Raw genomic sequence first — 12904 nt, 5'->3', positions numbered from 1 at the left:
GAAATGAGAGTCGCAAATATCCCCAATTTCATGAAGAACATCAGTCTACACATCAAGAAGTTCAGTGAGCACCAGACAAGATAAACACAAAGAAATCCACATTAATATACAAAAAATACAGAGAAAACCTTGAATGTTAGGCAGAGGATACAAGATACATTAGATACACATAAATGAGATACAAGGGATGTGAATGAATTCTTATGAAAAACAACGGAGGTCAGAAAAAATGAAACACATAGTCAAGGTGCTGAAAGAAGAAAAACTGTATCCTATAATTTTTACATTCAGCAAAAGTGAAGGTAAAATATATTTTCAGATACAGGAAAGGTGAGAGAATTTGCTGTTAAATACCTCCACTGCAAGAATGTTGAAGTTCTTCAGGCTGAAGGGAAAGAATGAAATATGGAAACAAGAAGGAACAGAAGTAGAAAGGACAAATATATGGATAAATACAAATAAATACTCTCAATTTATTTAAAAAATTGTAGAAAAAATTTTAATATATATTTTATACCATATGTAGATATAAAATAAGAGAACAAAGGATAAAGGAAGACTAAATGTAATTATTTTGCTGCAAGTCTTTTACCCTTTAAATGGAGTGTACAATATTAACTGTAAGACTGTCATAAATTAAAGGTACCTATTATAATCTGTATGGGAACCCTGAAACAAAAGTACATAAAAGTAGAGCTAAAATGTAAATAGAAAGGTTGATATAGAATACTACAATATATTCAATTAATTCAATATTTAATAATTTGTCAATTAGTCAATTCTTTGTCAAAAGCATGAGGCAAAGCAGGGGAGAGGAGTGAACTAAAAGGGACAAATTGGAAAAATATAGCTAAATAGTAAGTATAAATAGAATTATGTCAGTATGTATATCTAATGTAGATGGATCAAAAGACTAAAAATTTAGGTAGTGGTAGTTAAATGATAAAACACCCATCTCTAAATGCTATCTACAGTAGAAACACAATGAATATAAAGACTCAGATACATTGAAAGGTAAAAGATGAAAAAAGATACATCAAACAAACAGTTAACTATGAGAAAGCTGGTATTACTCTCCCAGTACCAGACAAAGTAGACTTCAAGACAACAAATATATCTAAGATAAAGGGAGACATAGCAAATTAGGAAAAGAAAATTCATCAAGAAGTCATGATAGTCATAACAGTATAAATAATTAAAAATCTTCAAGTACATGAAAATCATATGAGAGAAATTTGCAATTACATGCAGAAATATTTCTGCTTTCTTAGTAACTGACAGAATAAGAAAGTAATCATTAAAGATATAGAAAATCTGACGAAAATAATAAACGAAAGGAAATCACAGGGCAATAGACCATCAAGAATACTGATGAAAAATCCTTAAAGAACTAGCAGTAAACTGAATATAGAAATACATATATAGGGTAACAGTGATCAAATGAAGTTTGAATCAGGAAAGCAATGTTGGATTAACAATAAAAAATTGATCAATGTAATCATAATGACCCCTGAAAGAATAAAGGAGAAAAAATGATTGTACCAATATGTGTAGAAAAACATTCACTAAATTTAATGCCCATTTAATGTAAAAATTATCAGCAAACTAGAAGAAAAGTTGTTCAATATGGTAAAGGCCATCTACAAAAACCTTACAGCCAATATCTTCCTTAACAGTGAGAAACTACATACTTTCTCTGAAGACTGAGAAAAAGAAAGATGTCCAGTCACATAACTTCTATTCATTATTATTCTAGATACCCCTGGCAGTTTAATAATGCAAAAAGAAGAAGGGAAGACATAAAAATTCAAAAGTAATAAAACTTTATGAACAGAGGACAGGACTATATATGTAGAAAATCCTGAAGAATATAAACAATAATACCAAGAACTAACAAGTTAACTTGCCCTAGCAAAGGATAGAGGCTTAATATAAAAAAAAAATCGGTATTATTTTTACATAATAGTAACAAAATCTGGACAAATACTTATTTAAAATATTATCACAAAACATAAATCAAAGGGATACATTTAATGATGTTCCTCTACAGAAAACTAGAAAGTATTTTTCTCCAATGAAAACTAAAGCTTTCTGTGAGAAATTAAAGATGACCTAATGGAAAATATGCTAGTTTCATGGAACAGATGACTCAATTCTGTTAAGTCAATTATCCCTAAATTGATCGACAAGTTCAATGTAATCAAAATCAATATCTCACCAGAGTTTCTCTTTTAAGAATTTGACAATGTCATTTTAAAATTTAAGTGAAAATACCAAGGACCCAGTATAGTCAGCTCCCTCCCCTACAAGAATCTTTGAAATAGAAAAACAAAGGGTTGGGCTTACCCTATCTTATTTCAGGATTTACTATGACACTTCAATGAGAAAGAATGACATAAAAAGGGAAAAACAGAGTTCAAAAGAGATGCATAATGTATAGCCAATTTATTTTCAACAAAGGCATCAGATAATTCAATAGAAAAAGAAGTCTTTTTAGCAAATTGTTTTGGAACTGGAGGAACACATGAAAAAAATGAACCTCTACCCAGACATCACACCACATTTGAACATGATTTCAGATAGATGCTATATTTGGAAGCTGTTAATATAAAGTTTCTAGAAGGAAACTTAGAAGAGTACATTTGCAAACGTGGTGTAAGCAAAGATTTAATAGTGAGTTCCTAAAGAGCACTAAAAATGAAATAATCAAATTGATACACTGAAACGCATTAAAATTAATGTCTGCTTATCAAAAATGCAAAAAGGTAGGGGAGAGTGGGGGACCGACTGTTTAATGGGTATAGGTTTTCTTTTGGGGTGCTAAAAATGGTGTGGAGTTAAGATGGTTGTACATCATTGTGACTGTATTAAATGACACTGAGTAGTATACTTTAAAATGTTCAATTTTGTGTTATGTGAATTTAATCTCAATAAAAAAAGAAAAAAGAAAGAGAATGAGAATAAGTAGCATTTAGGGATGAATGATTAGAAAACTGGGCAAATTTATAGGACACATGGCACTTAAAAGCAAGATAAAGAAAGAAAATGTAAACTATTTAGTAGGGGAGACATTTGCCATATACATATGGGGAAAGAAATGTGTATCATGATAATATAAAGAACACTTAAAAATGTAGAGTAAATAAACAACCCACTTTAAATGCAATTTTAAAATATTACAAATGATTCTCACACAGCAAAATGATTGACTAAACGGTGGTACATAAACAGAACTAAGCATCCCACCAAAACGGATGGAGGAAGATCTCTCCACATCTCCATACTGATGGAATGATTTCCACGTGGAAAAGGCAAACTATAAAAGGGCATCTATGGGGTACTACCACTCACATTAAGATGGAAGGGGCTATGAGAACTTACATGCATTTGCCCACTTGTGAACAAAGGAAAACAGAGAAGTTAAACCAGAAACCAGTGGGAATAGTTACCTCCAGAGGCTGAGGGTCTATGGAGTGGACAGATGGGATGAATGGGATCCGTGTAGTGAGGGGAGAGCGACAATTCTCACTATTCTAATTCTTGGAACCAGTGTAATGTTTCACAAATGCAAAAATAGTTAAAATCAACCATGAGGTGGGGGAACTTAAAATAGAATATAAACAGTGAGAAAGTACATGACTCTATGATTAACAGGTAGTGGATCAGGAGAAAAAAATTAATCTAAGTTTGGGGAATTGTGTTCACCTGGATACTATATAGGTAAAGAAAAAATTATATTTACATATTGTAATTTAGTTAGTGATTTTCTTTTTAAAAGGGTAAGGTATAGCAATTGCAGGATTTAGGAAACAAGAAAATATATTGTGGATAATGAAAGGTAGGTTTCTTGCTGTTGGAGCAAGGAGTTACCAGTAATGAAGGAGCGGGGATAAAATGAGCCTTGTGATTTTGGATTGTAATCAGAAATAACAGTACGGAGCTATACACACACAGATGGACAGAGAGAGAAATAAATTTGTGCATGAGTAAACATATGTGTTTCCCAACTCTGTGCACTAGTGGGGCTTAGATATAATGATATTCTAATAGTAATGAATACATGCAATACTCAGATCTTGGTTTCTAAATACTATTTTCTAATACAAAGAACCAGAGCTCCTTGTGATTCTGGGTTTGGGGAAGGAAAGCAGACGATGAGCCTAGAACGAATCATAAAATAAGGAAGTGCTCAAAAAAATTGTGTGGGAGTGTTGAAAGGACATAGGGACCAACTTTAAAAAGCTCCCAGTGGTGAAATATCGGAAACTTTTAGCAATAAAAATTAATTATTGCAATAAATGACAACCCATAGAATACAATAAATAGTATACATCCATACTGATACACAACCAAACACATAAATAAATGGGGGAAAGGACAGTTCTTCCTTGCAGTCAAGATCTAGTGAATAAATGTAGAAAGTATCATGAAAACAGGACATCAGCATTTGGCAAACACCATAATAATAATTACTGCAGGCAAGAGTCATCAGTGGGTGCTAAAATTAATGAGTGAATGAATTCGGTGAGATAAAATATTTGAATGCCTCAAAGTACTTCTTCACAAAATATTTATTAATTACAAAGATAAAAATAGTAACTTTGCAGTGGAGAAACCTGACATTCACCACCTTAACCGTATGGTCATATCTAATATAGTAAAAATAAGACATTGACATCATGCACTCCTGAATGATTCACTGAAAAGCACACACCATTATCACTGTGTTATTTTTACTAAAAGTGCATAACCCAATCTCATCACAAGAAAATATCAGATAAATCCAAATTAAGGTCTATCATACAAAATTATTCTAGCAATCTTCCAAAGTGCCCAAAAGGTTGTGAAATACAAAGAATGACAGAAGAACACTCCAAGAACAGGGGTTGGATATAGAGATAAGAAACTATTACAACTGAATCTAATATGAGATCTTGCATTGGACTGAACTAGAAAAAAGGTGGACCTGAACTAGAAAAGGGATATTAGTGAGACAATAGGCAAAATCCAAATCTTCAGACTAGTTAATAGTATTATATCGATAATAGTTCCCAGTTTTCAATAATTTTTCTGTGTATTAATGTTATAATAATAGTATAGAAGATGTTAACATTAAAACAGAGTAAAGAATATATAGGAAATCTCTGTACTGTTTTTGAAATTTTCCTGTAAGTCTAAAATTACTTCAAAATAAAACACAAAATATTGAGAAAAATTAAAAGAAATTTTACTAAAGAAGGTTTATAGCTGGCAGCTAACCTCATGAAACACTGTTTAGCTTCTCAAGTAAACAACTTATTAATTGAAGTCACAAGAAGATACCACTTCACACCCAAACAAGTCAGATTTGAAAGAATAACAACTTCCAATGTTGATAATGATGTGTAGTACAAGAAAATATCATTAGCTGAAACAGTAAAAAGTTTCCACCTCTGTAAGACTCTCTGGCAGTTTCTTATAAAGTTAAGCAAAGTCCATCTTATGATGAAGCAAATTCCATTTTTATGTAATTACGTAAGAGATCTGCTAGCACATTTAAAATAACTAAGATCTAGAAGCAACCCAGATGTCCATTAACAGGCAAATGGATAAACTGTAATATGCCCATTCAATAGAATGTTACTCTGCAACTTAAAAAAGAAATTTAAACCTACTAATATAGGAAGTGACATGGATTAATCTCAATATCATTATGATGAATGGAAGAAGCCAGACATATACTATGTGAATCTATTTAGATTAATTTCAAAAACAGGCAAATGCTGATAGAAATCAGGACACTGTTTCCTATGAGAATTAGGCTTGGATGGAAGGAGGAAGTACTGAAGGTTCTTAAATAATAAAAAGATTCCATTTCCTGAATATGTTATAGTTACATGGGTTACATGGTTATATACTTTTAAAAAAACTTATTGAATTAAACAACTAAAATCCATGCATTTATCTGTGTACAAATATAAGTATTAAATATAGTAATGAAACACCTCATATGCTGATATGAAACGATTTGCTAGAAATACTAAAATATTTGTACATTATATAAATATATAAAAGAAGTTAGAGAACATTATAAAAGTGTGTGTATGTATGTGTCTATCTATACATAGACATTTTGGGATGTGTATGTGTGTTTATGTGTATCTGTCTGAAAGGAAAACAAGAATCTATAACACAAATTGTCTTCAGGAAGAAGAAATTGCAATGGTGGTTATAGAGGACATAATTGAGAAACGAATTATTTTTCACTGAATATCCTTTTGGAAATTCTGCATTTTATAATGTATACTATGACTTAAAAATAAAATTTTATAAAGGCATCTGGGGGAAAGAAGTGTTATGATTTCCCTAACTTTATTTGAAAATACTTTAACAAAACATGAGGTGAATATGGCAAAATGCTGATAATGGTGGAACTTGGCTTCCTAGTATCTGCAAGCTAACTGTTCTTTTCTCCTTATACTCTGAATGTTTCCACTGTATTCATAATGAAAAGTGTTATAAAATTCACAATGGAGCAAATCTTTCATTACTAAGAACAAGTGAAAATGAGTGGATAACATATCTAAGAATTTATTTTAAAAAATCATTAAAGGAATACAGAAAAAAACATACATAAATCTGAACATCACACACACACACACACATACAGACAAATTATACCAAAGAGCTGTTTGGGGGAGGTGGGAGGGGGAACTGGTGATGCTAAACATTCATGAGTCATTCTTATTTCACTAAAACAGGCATAGCAAAAATAACCAAAACTGGAACGAACATGGATATCAATTGAAACAAGAACTTAAAAGAGAAATGAAAGAACATGTTGTATAGCTTCATGATACTGTGTTTGAAAATTTGCTTGGGTTGTGATTTTCCAGGAGAACAAATTAAATATGATACAAAATAAGAAACAAACAATAACCATAGAAATAAATGAGAAGATTTTTCTAGATAGTCTCAGTTCTACTCAAAACCACCAAAAACAAAGGCGAGCTCAGAGACTGAACTGATGCATATGCTTGATTGACTGTTAACACTAGAGCTTTTCAAGACATTCTAGAACACTCAGAACTATTTAATACAATCAGAAAATCTGATACTAAAGCATGACAAAATGAGAAAATTGCAGATTAATTTAACAGTATACTTGTAAAAATTCCAAATCAAATTAATATACTAATAATTTAGTAGTAAATCTAAAGAGTAAAACATTTTTTTCATCCCAAATAGTGTTTGCTCATTCAAAGAATAAAACAAAAGTGCAGTAGTAGAAAATAAATTATTTCACACTGATAAAAGTTTAATTAAAAATTAATACAGTTTGTGCAAAAAGCATTTGATTATATCTACCACCTGGTTTTGATTAGAATTCCTTAGAAATATATAAAACATAGGAGACTTTCTAACATGATATTCAAAAATATCTCAAATTTACAATTAGCATCTTATATTGATGACTGAGACAGCCTCTATCAAAATAACTTACCTATTAGGACTAAGATCTGATACTACCCCCAGCAGAGTCCTATAAACAAGATAGAACTGTAAACAAATAAATAAATTCACAGTTTGCTCATCTAAGCAAATCACTCTTCTGTCATTGATAACATCTTACACACATTGACAAACATCTAATTTAAGACAAAAACTTTTATCTAGCCTATCTAGCCTCACATTCCGTTTTCATTTAAACTATGCTTGGCAAATTTTGCCCATTCCTACCCAGATCTCTGACTTGAAAAACCCACCTTAAACCATATCATCCCAGACCCAAAGCTCTAATTTCCTAGTTTTAAAACACTACTGACCCTTGTCAAAGTGGTGTTTTCCATGGCTGGAGTAGGTTTATAAACTCAGCTTTGCTTGATTATTGCTCTTTCTGGGAGTCTTTTGGATACTAGACAAGCAACAATGTGCTGGTCAAATCCAACCATTGCAGCAAAACCTGATTAAGTCAAGGGTGGGTAATTTTAAGTGCTGTGAAAGTACCAGTCAGTAAACTTTATCAATATAACTAAACCCAGATCATTTGGAAGGAAAGAATCAAAACTATCAGTATTTACAAAGGATTTAGTACATACTTTGAAAGAATCTGAAGTAATGGGAAAGAGTAAGTTGACCACTAACCCATAAAAACAAAACAAACTTTCAGATACATAAAAATTATCAAGGAAGAAAATAAACTGAAAGAAAATACCCCATCACAAAGTTAAAATATTAACAGTAATTAAAGTTATTAAATAAAAGATAAGAAAGACATACCTTGTCCTTGTGTAGGAAGATTTATATTTTTAAAAGCCAATTCTCCCCTAAATTATTTATTAAAGTTGATGAAATTGCAGTCTAAACTGTAATTTCCACCAATGAGAAGACACATGAGACAGGAGGCAGAAGAAGAGACACAGATTCACAGAACAAAAATGGAGCCAGTCACAGATGAGAATACAGCATATGTGCAAAGGTGTGGCATTACAGATAAATGGGCAATTATTGGCAAATAATCGCAGGTAATGGCAAATAACTTGGCAACTTTAAGATTTCAAATAAAAAAAATTTCTCATGATTAACTAATTTGAATTTAAAAAAACACAAAAGAATTAGAAGTTAACATAGGTGAAGGGTTTTATGGAATCAATATAAATATCCTTCCAAAATGACATGAAACTCAGAAGCCATAGAAGCAAACATGGTTAACTTGGACATATAACAATCATACACATTCTTGTAACAAAAATGATGTTTAAAACTGTGTAAAAAATATCTGTAATACTTGACAATCCAAAGCTTATTCCCCCAATAATAAATGAGCTCTTCAAAATCACGAAGAGACTAAGACTTCCCTCCACCCTCAAAATTGGACATAAGGAGGAAATTAAAAAATACAGATGGCTAGTAAACATGAAAAAATGATCAAACTCAAAAACAAAAGAAATACAATTTAAGACAATAGTTTGGGCTATCATACTGGCAAAGATTTTAAGTATTTATAAAATCTATTATCTGTGAGGTGTGGGAAAGCTGGCAATCTCATTCATTGCCATATGAGGAAAAAATTCTTACCACAATTTTAAGGAAATCTTGTAATAATTTTCAAAATTTGAAATGTGCATATCCTTAATCCCAGTATTTCAACTGCTAAGTATTATGGTATAATAGACAAATGCAAAATAAGTGATGTATAGGGAGGCTCACTGCACAGAAATTTGGTGCTAACATAATTATCTATGAATGAGAAATGCTTAAAACAATTATATTTCATCTATAAAATAGTCATGCAGTCATTCAACAAATGACACAGACGTGCATTACTGAAATAGAAAACTGGCATTGAAAAAACTGTTAAAGGAAAGGCAATTTTCAGAAAAATGTGTACAATAGGGCCCCACTTCCAGAACCCCCCAATATAGCTTTTAAGTATGTGTGTGTGTGTGTGTGCATATCTATCCACTTAAAAAATGCACACAACTCCCTTAACAGAAGAAAACTGGGGAACAGACTGCGACTGACAAACGTACTTAATTATATATTAGATATTTAGATATGATTTGAATTTTTATAAAAGTTTACTCAGTTTCTTTTTAATATACCCTATTTAAAAAATTTACCACATGGCAAATGAAAATGATAAATGTATAGTTAATGGGATCACTAAGCAATTCCATCATTTTGAGTTTCTTGTGCAGTAATATTTCCTCTACTGAGGCTCCTGGGATTGAGTCAAGTGGCAGCAAGGAAAACAGCCACCATGCCCAAATTAAAGTCTCATCGATGATATCCCGACATGAGCATTTCTCAGTTAAGCATGTCTTATCTGCAGGAGGTGTCCACTGCAACACAGGACAGAGAGGAGTCGCCATGCATAAGGAAGACTGTATCATTGTTTTGGTGAAGCCTGTGGTAGAAGTAATGGCAGCCACAGCACCAAATCCACCTCGCCTTTGCAATCGTCACCTGTGAGGACACAGGGGGGAAAATTGGCAACGGTGAAGAACACGTGTTTTAAGGAGACTGCCAGGGGAAATGAAGTCCTCGTGCACTCCTATATGTGCCTGAACCATCTACCCGGAGTTTGCAGAGAAACGCACATCTTCAGCATCTGGGGCCATGCTGTGGCCAGAAAAAAAATGACTTTAAAACTTCCTAAAATCAAAGATGCCAAACATGAGTGCTGCACTTTCTCCTTCATTGGCTAAAAAGTTATGGACATCTCCTACCACCTCAGATCGTAATCTGTCTCTTGACTTCTGTATTTGGCTCCTTTAAGTTCTAGATCACTCATTCATTTGATGAATTATTTCAGACAAAACTACTTGACTGCTCTCCAGTCTAATAGTTTTTGAGTATTACTATATCTCAGGCACACAATTTTCTGGTAACATAATGGATCCAGCCAAGAAGGAGCTCAGTTTATTGGATAATAATAAAAGTTAGGGAAATCTTTCACATTAACAGTGAATGTACTAGTTAAAGTGAGAAAAGCTATGTAGGTATATAAGAAAAACTATCACTTAACTCATTATGCAATATGGCCCTTGGAGTCAATTAGATTGCAAAAAAAATCATTAATCTTCAGAAAATTAACATCCAATTTTTCTATACAGATGTTAGAAAGCAAGCACTATTCTGACAAAAACCTTACCTTCAGAAGATGCCCCTTGGACAACAGGCTTTTTGTTTGAAAAGTCTTGTTTCAGTGATGTATTGGTATCATTTACTCCAAAGAGTTCCCAAGAAGTCATCTTCTGAGGGAAAAACAAATGAGAAATACCACTTCCAGTGAAAAAGGCAATTCAGCTGGAAAATGAGAAGACACTCTTTGTACTTTATCATATTAATTTCTTTTGGAACCTGCTTCTCATTCAGTTATACAGCTCTGAAACTATGGTCAGCTGCTCCATGACACTACCCATTACTGTCAGCACCTTGCATTAGTGCCCTTCTTCTTGCACATTTCCAAAACCAACTGGATTGCCTGAATACTACTGAAAATTACATCTCTCTTTTTACATCATTTTTTTTTTGGTGCTTAGTTGACAGGGTTATTTACAAAATTACTCAAAATAATCTACTCCTATATCTAATCTTGATCAAAATTTGTGGAGAACCTATCCCATGCCTGGCAATCCATAAAGTGCTTGTGTCACAAAATCACTCTGAAACATCAGAACATAAGAAGTTAAAAGCCCAGTCATACAAATAAAGAACTGAAAAGTAACTTTGTAAATTGTCTTATCGAGGTAAATTTAGTTTTAGGATAGGATTGTTGAGGAAGTACCACCATTTAGGGAGACCTGTTATTACCCACAGCTGTAACTCCCAATATCTGTGCCCAATCTCATCTGGCTCTTGGATGGATTTTTAATGCTATTTAGCTACAACCAAAAGACATAAAGCTTAAGGAGAGCAAGATCTATCAACTCCTATTCATTTTAGGTCTTTTTCATATAAACATGCTCATACAGTCATACCTAAAAGGGTGTCCAGAAGACCACAGGTAGAGATGGAAAACCACCGACTGAGAAGTCGTGAGCTCATTCTGTGGAGACAACATCCAAGAGATAAGGCAAAGGCACAGAGCCCTTCTAGGCTCTATCAACACCTGACAGGAAGAAAAAAAAAAGAAAAAGAACATTTTAAGAAAAATATATGCAGATAGAAATATAAATGCATCTATATTACATATAAAATATACATAAACATGTGAAAAAATCTAATTTAAAAAGAAAATATCATGAATCATGGGTATTTTGTGCTATACAGACTGGGAAGAGTGGTGGTTACTCATTTCATTGTGTGTCATGTGTACAACCTTCACACATGCACAGCTCTCCCTTCCCTCTGAGGCCCAAAGACACAGAGAGCATCTGGCTATAGGTGCGGGGGCTAGGGGCTGCGGGAAACAGGTGAAGCGGCTAAGGAGGTACCAACTTCAAATCAGAAGATAAATTAGTCATGGGAATGGAAATCCAGCAGAGGGAACATAGCTAATAATACTGTAATTTCTTTGTATGTTGACAGATGTTAACTGTACTCATGGTGAGCATTTAGTAATGTATGGGATTGTCAAATCACTATGTTGTACATCTGAAACCAATATATTGTATATCAACTATATTTTAATTAAAAAAACAAAAAAAGCCAATCTCAATCATAGTGTGCAGTAATTTGAGAAAAATAACTACACAGGTAAGGAGTGCATAGTTTTCTAGCCTGTCACAAACTGCGTTTGGGGGCCGTTTCTCATTCTCCTCTAATGCTCTTACTCAACAGGACACACATGCTGAGGCACCAGGGACATTCTCTCGATCACATACCTCAGTTTGGCCAATGTCTTCATTCCTGAAAAGGAAATAACTATTCAAGGAATTATACCTTATGCTCTGAGCTAAGCACAGAAATGTCAAAAATCCTAGATTCTAGAGGAATGGAAACCATGGAGGATTTACTACATTATTAATGTCTATATCTGATGTGAGTATATGAGGCCTCAGGAAATAGATTAATTATTGACAAGCAACCAAAGTATCTATCAATAGATGATACACAATAGACTGTTATTCAGCCATAAAAAAAGAAAGAAGTCCTGACACTTGTGACAACATGGATAGACCTAGAGGGCATTATGCTCAGTGAAATAAGGCAGGTGGGGAAAGACAAGTACCTATGTTTTCACTTCCATGTGGAATTTAAAACAAAGCAAACAAGGTGAAGAAAACAGCAGTAGACTCATAGACACTGAGAAGTAACTGGTGGTTACCATGGGGGAGGGGGTTGAGGTGGGTGGGTGGGGAGTGTGAGGGGGATAAAGAGGCACAAAATCTCAATCATAATATAAGTTGGTCATGGGGATGGAAGGGTAGCATGGAGAATATAGTCAGTGGTTCTTCAACATCTTGCTATGTTGACA

The 12904-nt window shown here is 33.2% G+C and overlaps 1 protein-coding gene across 1 annotated transcript in view; it reads right to left on the bottom strand.

The window, feature by feature from the left end:
• Nucleotides 1–4342: 4342 nt before the first annotated feature.
• The window catches only part of LOC108405747 (uncharacterized), a 51524-nt gene continuing 42962 nt past the window's right edge, over nt 4343–12904 (bottom strand). Inside the window, exons 16-18 of the mRNA XM_073227179.1 lie at nt 11466–11596; nt 10637–10739; nt 4343–9948 (exon numbers count right to left, since the gene is read on the bottom strand). The gene's annotated coding sequence lies outside the window, so the exon portion shown is untranslated. The remainder of the gene's footprint in view (nt 9949–10636; nt 10740–11465; nt 11597–12904) is intronic.

Source organism: Manis javanica, chromosome 18 (genome assembly GCF_040802235.1).
Source record: "Manis javanica isolate MJ-LG chromosome 18, MJ_LKY, whole genome shotgun sequence".
In the NCBI taxonomy this organism is placed as follows: domain Eukaryota; kingdom Metazoa; phylum Chordata; class Mammalia; order Pholidota; family Manidae; genus Manis; species Manis javanica.
The sequence above is the reverse complement of the archived record's forward strand: the minus strand, read 5'-3'. Positions and strand labels throughout refer to the sequence as shown.